We start from the raw sequence: 12,549 nt of genomic DNA on the forward strand, positions 1-12,549 counted from the left end.
GCCTGCTTTGGCTTCTACCAAGCCTTGCCTAGTACTTGCCTAGTGCTGTGCCTAGACTGACTGACTCGCCTACTGTAGTTAGACCTGGCTATGGTCCAAGGGCTCACCTTTTCCTTGAACTGTGACATTGGGTCAGACCAATGGTCCATCTAGACCATTATCCTGTTTCCAACAGTGGCCAATCCATGTCACAAGCACCTGGCAGAAACACTCCATGCTATCACTCCCAGGGCAAGCAGTGGCTTCCCATGTGTATTTCAATAGCAGACTATGGACTTTTCTTCCAGGAACTTGTCCAAACCGTTTTAAAACCCAGATACGCTAACTGTTGTTAGCACATCATCTGGCAATAAGTTCCAGAGCTTAACTATTTGTTGAGTGAAAAAAATGTTTCCTCTTATTTCTTTTTAAAAAGTTTGTCCATCTAACTTTATTGAGTGGCCCCTAGTCATTGTACTTTATACACCTCAATCATATCTCCTCTCAGCTGTCTCTTTTACAAGCTTTTCTATGACTGCTACATTCTGTGCCACTCAGGAATTTATCAGTGCTTTGACTGAGGGGAAATCACTGGCAGCTGATTCCTATGTAAGTGGGACTGTGATTCTCTCCCATTTTGGCCACTTCCCACACCTCCCCCAGAGGAGTCTACAGTTGCTTCCACCAGCCAGCAACCCTCTGCTCCAGATCTTATCCTTCACTCCAAGGTGGCCATAGATGACAATACACACTCATGTCTGTAACCTTTGCTCCATCCCTTGGCTCATGCAACCCCAAAATGAGGCAGAGGAGCACCACAAGCTCCATAATAGAATGGACCTTTGGTAATCTTAAACACAGATTCAGATGCCTCAACCGCTCTGGCGGGAGCTACTGGACACCCCTAAGAAGGTCTTCATAGCCTGTTGCATGCTCCACAATTTGGCCCAATGGCAATGGCAGCCCCTGCCAGAACCCCAACAGCAGCAGCAGCAGCCACCAAGAGACCCAGAGAAGGATGATGTTTCCCTGCCACCCAGGAGAGCAGACCTAGCACCACACCAGCTTGGCATCTACACCTGATAAAATCTGATACAGATAATTTTTTAGTGGAATAAGTACAACATTTATTGGTACAGACAAGCAATGTGATATTCCCTTCCCCCTCCTGCCTCCTCCATCACCACCATCTGTTGCTCCTCCTGGACAGAAGGCTGTCCCTCTGGCTGGGTGCTGGGCCCCACTTCTTCCTCAAACTCTGAACCACCACCTGCAGGTCAGAGGAAAAGCATTTCTCAATTGCTTTTGCTTAGATGTCACCATGCCACACCCCTCCTGATCACCCCCTCCATTTGCACATTGTTATTACAGGTGGTGAGGACTGGCACTGTCTGCCCATACCCTATCTGTAAAAAGATCTCACAGTTCCACATAGCAGAGCACGTAGTTATTTCAATCTTCACCGACCTCAGCAGCAACTTGTTTTATTTGAGCATGTAAGCCCATCACTCACCTGCCTCCTCATTGGTCCATCTCTTTTAATCTTATAGTATGAAATCTTTATTTATAAAACTCTTATCAATGAGACTGTAAAGCTCAACACTTATCTTTGAAATATGCAAGACCCAGACACCAAACCACCAATATGCGGCAAATTTCACTGCTGCTGCCTCAGGGTGTGGTCTGGTATAATTAAACAAATCATAAAAACACTAAAACATGTGTGTCTAGATTAGAACTATCTTAAAACATTAAACATTATGAGTGTAACTTTAAATCTTTACCTTGAAACTCACAGTGTTCACGCAATGCGCCAAAGCCTGCCTCATACACTTACATTACAAAAACGTATAAAGAACAGCAGTGGATTTTTTCATTAGACACTGTAGTGTCAAGAGGTTTGAATCTTGAATTGGACTGGGCATTAGTGTAGTGAGGTTCTTTTTGGCATTTTTTCAAAGTGCTGTCTTATTGGTAGATAGGGGCCTATGATATATTTAAACTCACGCACAGCGTCTTTTTGTAATATAAGCGTATGAGGCAGGCTTTGGCACATTGCGTGAACACTGTGAATTTGAAGATAAAAACTTAAAGTTTAATTCATAAAGTTTCATGCTTTAAGATAGTTCAAATCTAAGCACACACTTGTTATGATCTTGTTTTTTTCTAAGTTATACCAGACCATACCCTGAGGCAGTAGTAGCAAAACACGCCCCAAGTTGGTAGTTTGGCATTAAGGTCCTGCATATTTCAAAGATAAGTGTTGAGATTTAAAGTCTCATTGATAAGAATTGTTTTAATAAATAAAGATTTTATACTATACGATTAAAAGAGATGGACTGATGAGGAGGCAGGTGAGCTATGGGCTTACATGTTCATATGAAATGAGTCACCACTGAGGGCTCTGTCCTTTCCTGGTTCTCTTCCTACCTCTCCCTCCGCACCTTTAGTGTTCACTCTGGTGGATCCTCTTCTACTTCTATCCCTCTGCCTGTTGGCGTACCTCAGGGTTCTGTTCTTTGTCCCCTCCTCTTTTCTATCTACACTTCTTCCCTTGGTTCATTAATCTCATCCCATGGCTTTTCCTACCATCTCTATGCTGATGACTCCCAAATCTACCTTTCTACCCCTGATATCTCACCTTGCATCCAAACCAAAGTTTCAGCGTGCTTGTCTGACATTGCTGTCTGGATGTCTCAACGCCACCTGAAATTAAATATGACCAAAACCGAGCTTCTCATTTTCCCCCCCAAACCCACCTCCCCGCTCCCCCCGTTTTCTATTTCTGTTGATGGCTCTCTCATTCTCCCTGTCTCCTCAGCTCGAAACCTTGGGGTCATCTTTGACTCTTCTCTCTCCTTCTCTGCTCATATCCAGCAGATTGCCAAGACCTGTCGTTTCTTTCTTTACAACATCCGTAAAATCCGCCTCTTTCTTTCCAAGCACTCTACCAAAACCCTCATCCACACCCTTGTCACCTCTCGTTTAGACTACTGCAATCTGCTTCTTGCTGGCCTCCCACTTAGTCACCTCTCCCCTCTCCAGTCGGTTCAAAACTCTGCTGCCCGTCTCGTCTTCCGCCAGGGTCGCTTTACTCATACTACCCCTCTCCTCAAGACCCTTCACTGGCTCCCTATCCGTTTCGCATTCTGTTCAAACTTCTTCTACTAACCTATAATTGTACTCACTCTGCTGCTCCCCAGTATCTCTCCACACTCGTCCTTCCCTACACCCCTTCCCGTGCACTCCGCTCCATGGATAAATCCTTCTTATCTGTTCCCTTCTCCACTACTGCCAACTCCAGACTTCGCGCCTTCTGTCTCGCTGCATCCTATGCCTGGAATAAACTTCCTGAGCCCCTACGTCTTGCCCCATCCTTGGCCACCTTTAAATCTAGACTGAAAGCCCACCTCTTTAACATTGCTTTTGACTCGTAACCACTTGTAACCACTTGCCTCCACCTACCCTCCTCTCTTCCTTCCCGTTCACATTAATTGATTTGATTTGCTTACTTTATTTATTTTTTGTCTATTAGATTGTAAGCTCTTAGAGCAGGGACTGTCTTTCTTCTATGTTTGTGCAGCGCTGCGTACACCTTGTAGCGCTATAGAAATGCTAAATAGTAGTAGGTCTGTGAAGATTTCAGTAACTAAGTGCTGTGCCATGTGGAGCAGTGGGATGTTTTTACGAATGGATAATGAGTGTATGACTTAAGGTTTTCCTGCAGTTAAATATTGACTGTTAAATTGACATATCCTACCTATGGCATAACATCCCAAAGTGGAGTAGATGATTGTAATCTTGCACTGCATACCTCGTAACCCTGGAAGAAATACATGCACACTGTCAGGTGGGTAGAGGTAGAAGGATAAGGAACAGTGCAAGATCTCTGCAATGTCAGTAGTCAGTGGCCTAAAGACAACATTAAGAGCCTGTGATTGCTTCAGGACTAAATACATTTTTCATTTAGCTTTCAGAGGCCAAAACCTCTTTCCTCAGGTCAGGACAGTATACTGCTGTTATGGTATTCTGTTCTGACATGAGAAAGGAGGGTTGGGTCTCCAAACATTAGACAAAAATGTATTAAAATTAGTCCAATAAAGATATCACCTTATTTCCATTTTCTGCATTTATTAACACAGCAACCACACTACTTTATCCTAAAATAAAAATAAAATTAAAATTTTCCTACCTTTGTTGTCTGTCCGTTTACTTTTTCTAATTGTGTTGGTCCCAGGCTCTTTTTTCTTCTTTCCTCGATCTCTTTGTAACTCTTACCAACGTCTGCCCCTCCCTCTTCCCCCCCCCCCATTCTGTCCAGCATCTGCTCCCTCTCTCTCTGTCCTCCCTTCTATCTGCCTACCCCCTCTCCATCCAGCATCTGCCCCCTCTCTCCCCCATTTTAATCCAGCATCTGCCCCCTCTCTCTCCTCCTTTCCATCCAGCATCTGACCCTTCGCTCTCCTCACTTCTATCCAGAGTCTCTCCTCTTATTCTCCCTCCTTCATCCAGCATCTGGCCCCTGTCTCTGATCACTGCCATCCACTCACGCCCCTCTCCCCAGTTCCATCAAACATCTGCATCTTCTCTCACCCTTCCATCCAGCATCTATCCCTCCTCTCCCCATTTCCATCTAGCATATTTCCCTTCTCTTCCCCTCATCGAATGTCTGTCTGTCCCTCCTCTCCCTCTTTCCATCTGACATCTGTCCCCTTTCTCCTTCTCATCCAGCATCTGTCCTCCCTCCCCCATCCATCCAGCATCTGTCCCATCTCTCCTCCTTTCTAGCATCTGTTCCCCCTCCCCACTCCATTCTCCATCCAGCATCTGTCCCCCTCCCCCCTCAATCTAGTGTCTCAGTCTGTCTTTTTTTCAGCCCCCCAACCCCTCTTTCCCCCCCCCCCCCCACCGGACACCCCCACTGCCACTGGCGCATCAGGCTGTCCCCACTCCCACCCAATATCCCACTGACGCAGCCACCACCACTGCTGCTGCTGTTTCAGCAGTGGCAGAAAAAAACAGAAAAAAAAGAAAAAAAGATTGTGGGGCCACACTGTTCCCACTCGCGGCTGACCGGCTCTGCCCTAGAATAGGAAATGATGTCAGAGGAAGGCAGGTCCGGCAGCTGCGAGCAGGAACAGTGTGGTCCCCTGATCTTTTTTTTTTCCGCCACTGCAGTAACAGCAGCAGTGGTGGCCGTGGCATGAGGGTATTGGGTGGGAGTGGGGAGAGCAGCAGAAATCCTGGCAAAGTCTCTGGGCCCTCTGGACCCTTGGGCACTGCCCAGCTGTCAAATGGTCAGTCCACCCCGCCTCAGGCTATGTTAAGCTTTCTTTCCTACCTGCCCACACCATGGATGGAAGCCCAGGATGGTTCTGAGCACAGGAGCATAGCTGCCAAGGGGGGGGGGGGGGGACATGGGGGGGGGCAACATTCCCTGGGCCCGGACCTTCAGGGGGGCCCAGTGCAGGGGTCTCTCTCTCTCTCTCCTGTTCTTGATGGAACCCGGGTGATCGTGTCCCGACAGGAGCAGGAGAGAGAAAACTCCGCCGCCGGGCCCCCTTGCATTGACTGCCTAGCAGCTGCTGGGCCCTCAGGCTGTGCATGCTCAATTTTGATACTGAGCATGTGTGACCTGAGGAAAGTAGCCGCAGGGGCAGGCAATGCTGGGCAGAGGAAAAAGCAGCACTGCCTGCAGCTGGCGGGGCCAGCCAAGGTATTTCGGGCGGGCAGGCAGATGGGCAGGAGGCGGCAGTGATGATGATTCTGGGGGGGTGGCGGCGGCGGCGATGAGTATTCTGCCCTGGGCCCAGTGGCAGCGGCCCTGCCCCCGGCTCGGCTCAGTCTCTCAGTGGCCCTGCATAGGAGCCAGCTCTGTGGGTGCTTGAGCACCCCCAATATTGAGGAATCTTCTTCGCTGTGTCCAATGAGGGGCAATTTGTTTTGAGTTTAGCACCCCCAATAATTTTGAAACGTTGGCTCCTATGGTTCTGAAAAACATCTGTTCCACAGGACTGAGGTTGGCTATGTCGACTTCCTGGAGATCCTCTCCTGCCTTGCCCTTAACATCACACTGGAGTTGCCTCCAGTTTCTCTTGCAATCTTCCACATCTCTAGTGTTGTGAAAAACTGCATTCAGTGTGTGGCATATGGCCATCCACTCCCTCTGCTTAGTATATGTGCCTATTCACTGCTGTTTAGGGGGAAAGAGGTTTACATGGTGAGACACCACTTCTTTTACAAGGAATTCCACTTCTACTGCAGTAGTTCCCCTTCTGTTGAGAGTGTCCTTTCAAGCAGCCATGTCATCAATGTTGTGATGTGGAGGTTCAAAAATACTGACATAGACGTCTATATAGGGAATTTAAGATGTCCTTAATTAGGATGTCCTGAATTGGAAAATGGGTCACAACTTTGGTAGTTCTACAGAGATGGACGTTAATATTGGCCATTTTCTAACCAGAACATTAGAAGAATGTTTCAAAGGGAGACAACAACAACAACAAACATTTCTAAAGCGCTACTAGGGTTACGCAGCGCTGTACAATTCAAACTTAGAAGGACAGTCCCTGCTCAAAGAGCTTACAATCTAAAAGACAAGAGAACAATCTAAAGACAAGTGAACAATCTAGAGGACGAGTGAACAGTTAATCTGATAGGGTGGATAGATTGGGGTATTTTATATTTCTTGAGCGGTTAGGCGCCGAAGGCAGCATTGAAGAGGTGAGTTTTAAGCAGAGATTTGAAGATGGGTAGGGAGGGGGCATGGCGTATGGGTAAAGGAAGATTATTCCAGGCATAGGGTGAGGCAAGGCAGAATGAGCGGAGCCTGGAGTTGGCAGTGGTGGAGAAGGGTACTGAGAGAAGGGCTTTGTCCTGTGAGCGGAGGTTGCGGGCGGGAACATAGGGGGAGATGAGGGTGGAGAGGTAGTGAGGAGCCGCAGACTGAGTGCATTTGTAGGTAAGGGGGAGGAGCTTGAATTGTATGCGATATCTGATCGGAAGCCAATGAAGTGATTTAAGGAGAGGGGTGATATGAGTATATCGGTTTTGGCGGAATATAAGACGTGCAGCAGCGTTCTGAACGGATTGAAGGGGGGATAGATGGCTGAGTGGGAGGCCGGTGAGGAGTAAGTTGCAGTAATCAAGGCGAGAGGTAATGAGAGCATGGACGAGAGTTCTGGTGGTATGCTCAGAGAGGAAAGGGAGAATTCTGCTGATGTTGAGGAGGAAGAAGCGACAGGTCTTGGCAGTCTGTTGGATATGCGCAGAGAAGGAGAGGGAGGAGTCGAAGATGACTCCGAGGTTGCGGGCAGATGGGACGGGGAGGATGAGGGTGTTATCAACAGAGATAGAGAGTGGAGGAAGAGGAGAAGTGGGTTTAGGAGGAAAGACAAGGAGCTCGGTCTTGGACATGTTCAGCTTCAGGTGGCGGTTGGACATCCATGCCGCAATGTCGGATAAACAGGCCGATACCTTGGCCTGAGTCTCCGCAGTGATGTCAAAGGGAGACAACCTCATTACATCTTCTCCCTGTTCTATAGGCACCAACCTTCAAAACTATTGAAGCCTCTGTAACTGCAGGAGTCATCATTTGCAAGTGCTTCCAGTTAAGGTCAGAACTCAGACCCCAGACCCCACTCTTCCACTCAGCCATGAAACTGATCTGAGATATCAGTTGCCTTTCTCCGGGACCTGGCTGTTAGGCAACATGGAGCCCAGCCACTGTTGAGAATAGAGCCAGGATTAATCAGTGGATTGGGAGGTCAAAACTTTATCTCTGTATCTCATTGTATATTTATTCCTGTATATATGTAAATCGATCTAGGAAGCATCTACTTCTGCTGGTGACAAAGCCATCATGCCATGACTGCAGTGGGGCATGCAGGGTAGAAGTCAGGGCAGTAGTGTAATCTCATAGGTCCCTGTTTTGCCCCACCAAATCCTCCCAAATGTTCTGTACATCCTTGTGCCTGAGATGCAGCTTTTCCTGCTGTTAGGTTGTTATATTATTGATCAGGTGCCAAAGCTTGCCAGCTATGTCCACCACCTGGAATGTATGGTGCCCACCTCCTCTATGGCATGGCATGTCCCTCCTCTGGCTCCTGGCCTACAGAACACAGAGCAAACCATATCTCAGCACTGAAACTGAACACATGCTGGTTGATACCTGACTTGTAGCCAGTACTGGACAACAAACATGTGAGTAATTGTGCTTTTAACTATTTATAATTGTTAATAATCAATCTATCTATTTATGTATCTTTTTTTAGTCATGTATATGTAAATATATAAAGAAGCAGCTGTAGGCACCTGTAACAAAGCCCTCAGTCAGGATTGCAGTGGGGGATGCAGCCTAAAGGACAAAGAGCAAACTTTAGTCTGGACACTGACAATGGACACTTGCTGATTTATACCTGACTTGTGGCTAGTACCAGACAACAGACCTTTAAAAAATGTTTCTTGAGTGCTGTATGCAAAATGTGTGGGTGCCAGCAGGGGGAATGGGGTATATTGAACTAGTCTCTTGATACATGCTGTTGGCCTCAGACAGAAAACTTCTTAGAGGTAGCAGTATCTGGCCTGTGTCATAAGTTGTTAATCCCCTACTGAGGGCACTATGCCAATGCTGTCTACCTAGCATATTTGTCAGGGGACATATTTGTCATGGGAACCTTCTCAGGGTGTTGCATAGAGGGATAATATTGGGCCAGCATGATGATAGTGTTCATATGGTTATGTGTCAAATTCAACCCCACTAATGCTACTTGTGGTACAGACCAGATATCTTTAAGCAGCATGGGCCTAGTATATGCATGGATTGTGAACCCCCATGGGAAAGATGGCTACAGAAATGATAACTGACGTAGGTGACCATACACCCCTTTTCTGTAATCCACTATGCTGTATATCTAAACAGATATTTGATCATGTCTAGGTATGTGTACCAACATAATGTTATTTTTAGCATTGGTCATTTTATCTGGCCACCCTCTAACACCCACCAGAAGGACTATGGCTGTGATCCGGCTGTTGGTCAGCTGTGAGTGGGGTCTTTCACCAAACTAGAGATTAGGCCAGTGATTCCCAAACCTGGTCCTGGGTGCACCCCAGCCACTCAGGTTTTCAGGATATCCACAATGAACATTCATGAGAACTAATGTGCATGCATAGTGATTTAGTAGTAGAGGAATGACCTCATGGTTTGTGCACTGGCCTGAGAACCTTGCGGTAGCAGGTTCAATTCCCACTGTGGCTCCCTGTGCCCACATAACATCACTCTTTATTGACCTGACTTCTGAATGACATAATTCCTGAGTAGCTGGTATGATTGTGACCACCTCCTATGTCCCTTCTCTCCTACCCCAGAATTATTATTATTATTAGCATTTGTATAGCGCTACCAGATGCACGCAGCGCTAAACACCTGATATAAAGAGACAGTCCCTGCTCAAAAGAGCTTACAATCTAAATAATACAGACAGACAAGACAGTTACGGGTAAGGGAAGTAATGGGTGAGAAGGAAGGAAGGGACAAGGGGAGGGCAATTGAGTAGTGGCTAGGAGCTAAAAAGCAGCAGTGAAAAGGTGGGGTTTCAGCATAGATTTGAAAACAGGTAGAGATGGAGCTAGACATATAGGTCCAGGAAGTCTATTCCAGGCATAAGGTGCTGCGAGAGAAAAGGAGCGAAGCCTGGAGTTAGCAGTGGAGGAGAAGGGGGACGACAAGAGAGATTTGCCAGTGAGCGGAGTTCATGGGGAGGAATGTAGGGAGAGATGAGAGCGGAGAGGTAATGGGGGGCTGCAGAGTGGATGCATTTAAAGGTCAGTACGAGAAATTTAAACTGAATGCGGAAGCGGACAGGTAGCCAGTGAAGTGACTTGAGGAGCGGGCTAGTGTGGGTATAACGATTCTGGCGGAAAACAAGTCGTGCCGCAGAATTTTGGACAGATTGGAGAGGAGAGAGATGGCTGAGCGGAAGACCAGTGAGAAGTAAATTGCAATAGTCCAAGCGAGAGGTGACAAGGGTGTGGATAAGTGTTCTGGCAGCGTATTCGGAAAGGAAGGGGCGAATTTTGCTAATATTGTAGATAAAGAAACGACAGGTTTTGGCGATCTGTTGAATATGTGCAGAGAAGGAATCTAGTCTCCTTTCCCCAGGGGTGTGCTATCACTGTTGTAACCACAGCTGTTTTCAGCATTGCAAGTCACTGCATAACCACATATCGATAATAATGAAGCCACAGAGTTTTATATGAAATATATTTGAAACTATATACCTATGTACATGGCAGTCTTTGAGCAGAGTTCAGGATTCTTGCAGGGCGGCTGCTGCTGCTGGTGGTGGCACAGCATCCACAGCTCTTCAATCATAATCTCCAATGAGGCCTAAATTGCCCCAAGCCTCTGCAGCATGTCACAGACATGCACCATGACATGCAACAGGATCTGGGCGAGGGTGCCTGCCTGGGAGGGCTCACCTGCAGGAATTGGTCAGCTGTGGGTTGGTGGTGCAGCTGGTGTGAGCTACAAAGGTGCAGGGCCTTGTTACTTCCCTTCAGCCAGGGGCTGTCCCTCCAGAAGGGGGCATGTCCATGTAAATATCCCCTTCCTTCTCCACCTGTGGGAGGAATTGCTTCTGCTGGCCGGGCCCCTGGGGAAATGAGGGGGGACAATCCAGATGCTGCTGTCCACCACCACCTGTTTCAGGAGCTCTTTATCCTCCTCTAGGCCCTCCTTCTCCACATGCTCTGACTCCTTGCCCTCCTCTTTCTGACGCTCCGGCTCTTCTTCCTCCCCCTCCTCTTCCTGATCCTCACCTGCTGGAGGTGACCTGTGTCAAGTGTACGTATCAGTTACACACATTGTACATAGCCAGCATAGAAGTGCTGCTGGCCAGAACTATGCAGGTACATGGACAGTTGGGGGCTGTGTGCTGGTAGCTGGAGGACATCAATGATATCTTTGACCGATATGACATGGCAAAGGATGCTGGAGCCACAGATGTGATGCATGATTGTCCCATGAGAAGTTTAGCCTCCATTCAGGCATATAAGATCAGGCTTGAGGATGTTGGAGGCACTGGGGTGGCCAGGTACTGGCTGAGATGTGAGATGCACATGTGCTGTATCAGTGATGGTGACACAGTTACAGGTGCTGCCAGGAATCCCAGTGCGGTTGGATACCCTTGCCTATGAGGCCTCCAGCTTACTGGGAGGTTATAATTTACCTTGTTTGGCCTTCCATGCTTCCTACCAATCTCTGTAGGAATCTTCCTGATACAATCACTATACTGCATAGGAGGTGGGAAACATATGTTTGTGAGGATCCTGCTGTGCTTTTTCATCAGGCCAATTTGTTCAGGCCCCTCCCTGCTGCAATTGTCTGCATGCCACTCTATGACTCATGTGCAAGCTGTTTGGGCTGGCAATGTGACCTGGGGGGTTGAATCTTTCCAAAATGGTGCTTTGCCTATTTGAGGGGAGGGGCAACGTATCTTTTTGGAACTTTCATGGCTTCTGCTGTGGGCTGACTGGATGTTTCACTGGGTGGCATACAGCACTTTGGACTTCACAATGGAATGTGCATTCTGTGTGGCCTGAGAGGCCTGCTGTTTGGATGGCACCTTGTGCTCTGAATGTTTTCTATGATCCCTGCGGTGTCCTCCTTGAACACTACCTTGTCAGGCATGCGTTAGGCATGGTGTAGTGGTTGGGGCTGGGACCCTGTGGAATAGGGTTTGATTCCCAGTGTAGCATCGTATGATTGTTGGTTCTTTTTACCACCGTAGTTGCTGCAATGTGATATGTAGCTGTATGTAACATACTGGGCACATTGATTTTAGCCCACAGAAGGTGCTTCTCCATAACCCCCCCCCCCCCCCCCCCCACACACACACACACACACCCCTCCCCCCCCCCACCCCATTCCTTCCAATGTCATCTCGGTGGTTTGGTGCTGGTTGCAATACATTGTTGGGGATATGGGGGTTGTGGCCACATTTTAATGAGGGTTACTACATGCTTGGTCATTGCTCCAGGAGATGGCTGTTATAGAGGAGCTATGTTGTTGTTACCTTGGGCTTTCAGGTGCTCCCTCATTCGCCTTAGCAGCAGCCTGTTCTCCCTGCGGATTCACCTGAAACAGCACCTGAGTGCCTTCAGGTCGTAGCATATGCCAAAACATCTGCAAAAAGGAGACAGGGTTCTAGTAGTGACCTTTCTAACTTGGCAGACCAGGTTCCCATATGACATGCTTTGCTATGCTCCTCAGACGGCCTGTGAGAACTGAGGGCAGCCAGCTTGGGGGCTTGCTAGGGTGTGTGCAGTCACTGTATGCCCAGAAGTCTTGCCTGGTATTAGGTGAGCATGGGGATTGTGAATGGCTTGGAGCCCTTTCTTTGTGACATCTGCACTTTTGCAAGGAGGTGGTGATGCACTGTTGCCCATGGCATGTGGGACTTAGGGTTGCAGGCAATGCTTCCTCTAAGGACTAGCCTGGTGTGTGCACATTTTTTTTGTGTGTATGTGTGTGAGCAACAAGTTTTAAAAACCAACAATTGTTGAGCA

The 12,549-nt window shown here is 47.8% G+C and overlaps 1 long non-coding RNA gene across 1 annotated transcript; it reads right to left on the reverse strand.

Annotated features, from left to right (window-relative positions):
- Positions 1–1,164: 1,164 nt before the first annotated feature.
- Positions 1,165–12,125, reverse strand: LOC115460134. The gene is made up of 3 exons (XR_003940384.1): positions 12,057–12,125; positions 3,740–3,802; positions 1,165–1,249 (listed from the first exon to the last, which is right to left on the reverse strand). It is a non-coding gene; the product is annotated as an uncharacterized LOC115460134 (long non-coding RNA).
- Between the last annotated feature and the right edge of the window lie 424 nt (positions 12,126–12,549).

This window comes from Microcaecilia unicolor, chromosome 1 (assembly GCF_901765095.1).
Source record: "Microcaecilia unicolor chromosome 1, aMicUni1.1, whole genome shotgun sequence".
Taxonomy (NCBI): domain Eukaryota; kingdom Metazoa; phylum Chordata; class Amphibia; order Gymnophiona; family Siphonopidae; genus Microcaecilia; species Microcaecilia unicolor.